Source organism: Oncorhynchus clarkii, chromosome 17 (genome assembly GCF_045791955.1).
Source record: "Oncorhynchus clarkii lewisi isolate Uvic-CL-2024 chromosome 17, UVic_Ocla_1.0, whole genome shotgun sequence".
Taxonomy (NCBI): domain Eukaryota; kingdom Metazoa; phylum Chordata; class Actinopteri; order Salmoniformes; family Salmonidae; genus Oncorhynchus; species Oncorhynchus clarkii.
In genome coordinates, this window is record NC_092163.1 from 73629687 (window position 1) to 73636736 (window position 7050).

A 7050-nucleotide genomic window follows, 5' to 3' on the forward strand; every position below is an offset into this window, starting at 1 on the left:
TTTAGGACCTTGAGCGTGGCTGAGGTGCACCCGTGACCGGCTCGGAAACCGGATTTCACAAAGGAGAAGGCACGGTGGGATTCGAAATGGTCAGTGATCTGTTTATTAACTTGGCTTTACAGATGTAGATTGACTGTAGATCCAGATTGGATTAGATTCAGGCCGGTGACGTTCCTCCTAGTTCACTCTAAAAAAAAATTATAATAAAAGATTTAGAGATGAGTTAACTACCACCATAGCTGCATCCATTATTTAGTTTTGCCCTAGACAAAACATAATAGACTTGTATGAGCTACGAACTAATTTGCTAATCCGATTTGTAGGCTAACGTTAGCTAGCCCGCCTCCTTAGCATTATCAAATGATAACGTTACATAACCAGCAGTATCTTGACAATAAACTTGTATGAGTTACAACCAAACTAAATTGTAATGCGGTAGATAACGTTAGCTACCCTGCCTCGCTAGCTAACCTTAGCTTGCTTGTCCCAGTTTATTGAAAATATTGTTTCATTTTTTAAAATTAAATTTGAAATTACAATACAATAACAAAACATTATATATCAGACATCACTACACTCAGCGTTGGGTAGGTTACTTTTTAAATAATAATTAAAGTAATCCGTTAGTTACTAGTTACCTGTCAAATTGTAATCGGTAACGTTACTTTTGGATTACCCAAACTCAGTAACTTAATCTAATTACATTCAGTACATTTTTTGATTACTTTCCCCTTAAGAGGCATTAGAAGAAGACAAACATCTATTTTACCAATTGAACCTAATGCAGGATAAGTAACCTATTGCAGGATAAGTAAATGTTAATGTTTACATAGCTGGCCATATATGGATGTTACATGTTACTTTATGGGTTGGTTATGTAGGCTTCTTTTTAACCCATCACTTTCTATTACATATAATACGATTGATTAAATGATATCTTTACATTAATATATATAATTTCTAAGTCCAAAAATTGATGTAGCAACTACAGATTGCCCCTTTAAGTCTATCAAAAGTGTGAGAGTTTGAACATGTGTCCTTTTGGCCTATGGATTTATTTATTTTATCAGCATGAATTAGATTGAGCAATAAAATACAATTTTTTATTCCATAGGCTGCGATCCGCACTATGCAGCTGTTGGAAGAATGCATAATCACTGGCTGTCCACTGGTTTGAAAAAAAAATGATTGACAGGCACCTTAAACTTCTTGAATTCAACTATTATTGGGTTCAAACACACATTTACATTTGTGAACAGCCATCCACAACAACCACAATCCGTAAGGCATAAATAACTAAACGAGACAGCAGCAGTGTGATTCACATCAATGCGCTATGTACATATCATCAATAATAAGTGATATCCGTATCGCCGTAGACGACACCACTGCTGTCATCCTTTCCTCCAAGCGTTTATTCAAATTTAATAATCTTTGGATGCCTACAGCAGTCTCACATTGGAAGACATAGCTTGGACTGTAGCCTACAAAAGCCTATTCCTGCTCTTCCCATGATCCATCAAACACATTTGGTGCGTCTTCATAGCGGTCAGACTCGCTCAGGTGGAACAAATTTAAATGTGCGCTTTTTTTCAATGCTGATTTGAATGTCATTGAGAAAACAGAGAAGTGTCAAAGATTTTTTTTTCGCAAACAAACTCCACTGAATTTACAAGTAACCCTCGAAGTAATCATCTAGCTTTTCAAAAGTATCTGATACAATATTTTTGCTGGTACGTAACGGATTAAAGTCAAATAATAAAATCACTACATATGAATTGAGTTAAAGTACCTAAAATAAAAAATAAGGTCAGGGGTTACAATTGTACATATGATAGAGTTGAACGAATACAGGTTTTTTTTGTTGTTGTTCTTGACAAATTCTAGAGATTTCAAGTAAAAATGTATTGCATTCGGGGACAGATTTCAAATATTTGTTTTTGTGTATATTACATTTATCAGAGAGAATGAAGAAATTAACGACTCATTTAATTTTGTTTTCATTTGAATAATAACACATTACATATTTCATTGTAAATACATTGGTCTTATTAATTAAATAAAAAATGTAGACACTCGCTCCAAAATAACTTTACAGAGTCACACTCATAGAAAATGTGTATTATAGTTTCCCCTTCTTATTAATCACAGAACAGGCACATGTTCTCTAAATCCATTAATGTATCATTGCAAGGGTATATTTTGTGAAATATTATAAAAGTACTTTATTTTACTTTATTTGATATACAAAATGTGTGAGGGAGCAACCAAGCTTTCTTACATTCAATTTCAGTAATATATGCAATCCCAGATGAATTTCCCTCTAGATCTTGTTCATGGAATTAAAAAGTATGTATTATTACATTTCTTATCCAGCAGGGGGAAACCTTCTAACATAAATTGTGCATCTATCTTGACATGTTCTCCAAAACACATATGAGATTTCATTAATTAAGACCTGAAGGTATTGCTTTGCATATAGAATTAAATTCTTTATAATATATTTGTAAGTTATATGTTTCTAAGAACTTTCTATACAAGAAAGTACCAGTCAAAAGTTTTACAACACCTACTCATTCAAGGGTTTTTCTTTATTTTTTACTATTTTCTAAATTGTAGAATAATAGTGAAGATACCAAAACTATGAAATAACACATATGGAGTCATGTAGTGACCAAAAAAGTGTTAAACAAATCTAAATATATTTTATATTTGAAACTCTTCAAATAAATCTGGCTCTCATGAGGACCGCCACAAGAAAGAAAGACCCAGAGTTACCTCTGCAGTGGAGGATAAGTTCATTAGAGTTACCAGCCTCAGAAATGACTGCCCAAATAAATGCTTCACATAGTTCAAGTAACAGACACATCTCAACATCAGCTATACAGAGGAGACTGTTACTTGCATTTAAGAGCAGTTGGAGGCCACGGAAGGAGAGTTGTATGGCATTGAAGCTCGACTGGAGGTTAGTTAACATAGTGTCCAAAGAGGGGCCAGAAGTATACAGAATGGGGTCGTCTGCGTAGAGGTGGATCAGAGAATCACCAGCAGCAAGAGCGACACTATTGATGTATACAGAGAAGAGAGTCGGCCCGAGAATTGAACCCTGTGGCACCCCCATAGAGACTGCCAGAGGTCCGGACAACACACTGAACTCTATCAGAGAAGAAGTTGGTAAACCAGGCAAGGCAATCATTTGAGAAACCCAGGCTGTCGAGTCTGCCAATAATGTGGTGATTGACAGAGTCGAAAGCCTTGGCCAGGTCAATGAATACGGCTGCACAGTAATGTCTCTTATCGATGGTGGTTATGATATCGTTTAGGACCTTGAGCGTGGCTGAGGTGCACCCATGACCAGCTCTGAAACCAGATTGCATAGTGGAGAAGGTACGGTGGGATTCGAAATGATCTGTAATCTGTTTGTAAACTGGCCTTTGAAGACCTTAGTAAGACAGGGTAGGATAGATATGGGTAGGATAGATATAGGTCTGTAGCAGTTTGGGTCTAGAGTGTCACCCCCTTTGAAGAGGGGGATGACCGTGGCAGCTTTCCAATCTTTGGGAATCTCAGAGGAAACGAAAGATAGGTTGAACAGGCTAGTAATAGGGGTTGCAACAATTTCAGCAGATAATTTTTAGAAAGAGAGGGTCCAGATCGTCGAGCACGGCTGATTTGTAGAGGACCAGATTTTGCAGCTCTTTCAGAACATCAGCTATCTGGATTTGGGTGGAGAAATGGTGGGGGCTTAGACGGTTGCTGTGGAGAGTGCCGGGCAGTTGACCGGGGCCTACCCCGGTAGCAAGGTGGAAAGCATGGCCAGCCGTAGAGAAATGCTTATTGAAATTCTCAATTATAGTGGATTTATCAGTGGTAACAGTGTTTCTTAGCCTCAGTGCAGTGGGCAGCTGGGAGGAGGTGCTCTTATTCTCCATGGACTTTACAGTGTCCCAGAACTTTTTTTCTGCATGAAAAAGCTAGCCTTGGCTTTCCTAACTGCCTGTGTATATTGGTTTCTAGCTTCCCTGAAAAGTTGCATATCACGGGGGCTGTTCGATGCTAATGTAGGACGCCATAGGATGTTTTTGTGTTGGTCAAGGGCAGACAGGTCTGGAGTGAACCAAGGACTATATCTATTCCTAGTTCTACATTTTTTGAACGGAGCATGCTGATTTAAGATGGTGAGGAAGGCACTTTTAAAGAATAACAAGGCATCCTCTACTGACGGGATGAGGTCAATGTCATTCCAGGATACCCCGGCCAGGTCGATTAGAAAGGCCTGCTCGCAGAAGTGTTTTAAGGAGCGTTTGACAGTGATGAGGGGTGGTCGTTTGATCGCAGACCCATTACGGATGCAGTGAGCGCTGAGATCTTGATTGAAAAAAGCAGAGGTGTATTTGGAGGGCGAGTTAGTTAGGATGATATCTATGAGGGTGCCCGTGTTTACGGATTTGGGGATGTACCTGGTAGGTTCATTGATAATTTGTGTGAGATTGAGGGCATCAAGCTTAGATTGTAGGATGGCCGGGGTGTTAAACATGTCCCAGTTTAGGTCACCTAGTAGCACGAGCTCAGAAGATAGATAGGGGGCAATCAATTCACATATGGTGTCCAGGGCACAGCTGGGGCAGAGGGTGGTCTATAGCAAGCGGCAACGGTGAGAGACTTGTTTCTGGAAAGGTGCATTTTTAGAAGTAGATGCTCGAATTGTTTGGGTACAGACCTGGATAGTAAGATAGAACTCTGCAGGCTATCTTTGCAGTAAATTGCAACACCGCCCCCTTTAGCAGTTCTATCTTGGCGGGAAATGTTATAGTTAGCGATTGAGATTTCAGAGTTTTTGGGGGGTTTTCCTAAGCCAGGATTCAGACAAGGCTAAGACATCTGGGTTGGCAGAGAGTGCTAAAGCAGTAAATAAAACAAACTTAGGGATTAGGCTTCTAGTGTTAACATGCATGAAACCAAGACTTTTGCAGTTACAGAAGTCAACAAATGAGAGCGGGAGTGGAGCTGCAGGGCCTGGATTAACCTCTATATCAACAGATGAACAGAGGAGAAGTAAGATAAGGGTACGGCTAAAGGCTATACGAACTGGCCGTCTAGCACATTCAGAACAGAGAGTAAAAGGAGCAGATTTCTGGACACAATAGCATAGATTCAAGGCATAGTGTACAGACAAAGGTAAGGTAGGATGTGAGTACATTGGAGGTAAACCTAGGCATTGAGTAATGATGAGAGAGATATAGTCTCTAGAGATGTTTAAACCAGGTGATGTCATCGCATATGTAGGAGGTGGAATAACATGGTTGGTTAAGGCATATTGAGCAGGGCTAGAGGCTCTACAGTGAAATAAGACAGTAATCACTAACCAGGACAGTAATGGGCAAGGCATATTGATATTAGAGAGAGGTATGCGTAGCCAAGTGATCGCATGGGTCCAGTGAGTGGTTGGGCTGGCTGGGGACACATTAGATCGGTGGAAATCTGTTCTTTGGTCTGATCAGTCCAAATGTGAGATTTTTGGTTTTAATCGCCGTGTCTTTGTGAGACGCAGAGTAGGTGAACGGATGATCTCTGCATGTGTGGTTCCCATCGTGAAGCATAGAGGAGGTGTGATGGTGTGGGGGTGCTTTGCTGGTGACACTGTCTGTGATTTATTTAGAATTCAATGCACACTTAACTAGCACGGTTACAGAGCATTCTGCAGTGATACGCCATCCCATCTGGTTTGCGCTTAGTGGGACTATCATTTGTTTTTCAAGAGGACAATGACCCAGCACACCTCCAGGCTGTGTAAGAACTATTTGACCAAGGAGAGTGATGGAGTGCTGCATCAGATGACCTGGTCTCCACAATCACCCAACCTCAACCCAATTGAGATGGTTTGGGATGAGTTGGACTGCAGAGCGAAGGAAAAGCAGCCAACAAGTGCTCAGCATATGTAGGAACTCCTTCAAGACTGTTGGAAACGCATTCCAAGTGAAGCTGGTTGAGAGAATGCCAAGTGTGCAAAGCTGTCATTAACGCAAAGGGTGGCTACTTTGAAGAATTTCAAATATATTTTGGTTTGGTTACTACATTATTCCATGTGTTATTTCAAAGTTTTTATATCTTCACTATTATTCTACAATGTAGAAAATACTAAAAATAAAGAAAAACCCTTGAATGAGTAGGTGTGTCCAAACGTTTGACTGGTACTGTATATACAGTGCCTTGCGAAAGTATTCGGCCCCCTTGAACTTTGCGACCTTTTGCCACATTTCAGGCTTCAAACATAAAGATATAAAACTGTATTTTTTTGTGAAGAATCAACAACAAGTGGGACACAATCATGAAGTGGAACGACATTTATTGGATATTTCAAACTTTTTTAACAAATCAAAAACTGAAAAATTGGGCGTGCAAAATTATCCAGCCCCTTTACTTTCAGTGCAGCAAACTCTCTCCAGAAGTTCAGTGAGGATCTCTGAATGATCCAATGTTGACCTAAATGACTAATGATGATAAATACAATCCACCTGTGTGTAATCAAGTCTCCGTATAAATGCACCTGCACTGTGATAGTCTCAGAGGTCCGTTAAAAGCGCAGAGAGCATCATGAAGAACAAGGAACACACCAGGCAGGTCCGAGATACTGTTGTGAAGAAGTTTAAAGCCGGATTTGGATAGAAACATATTTCCCAAGCTTTAAACATCCCAAGGAGCACTGTGCAAGCGATAATATTGAAATGGAAGGAGTATCAGACCACTGCAAATCTACCAAGACCTGGCCGTCCCTCTAACTTTCAGCTCATACAAGGAGAAGACTGATCAGAGATGCAGCCAAGAGGCCCATGATCACTCTGGATGAACTGCAGAGATCTACAGCTGAGGTGGGAGACTCTGTCCATAGGACAACAATCAATCGTATATTGCACAAATCTGGCCTTTATGGAAGAGTGGCAAGAAGAAAGCCATTTCTTAAAGATATCCATGAAAAGTGTCGTTTAAAGTTTGCCACAAGCCACCTGGGAGACACACCAAACATGTGGAAGAAGGTGCTCTGGTCAGATG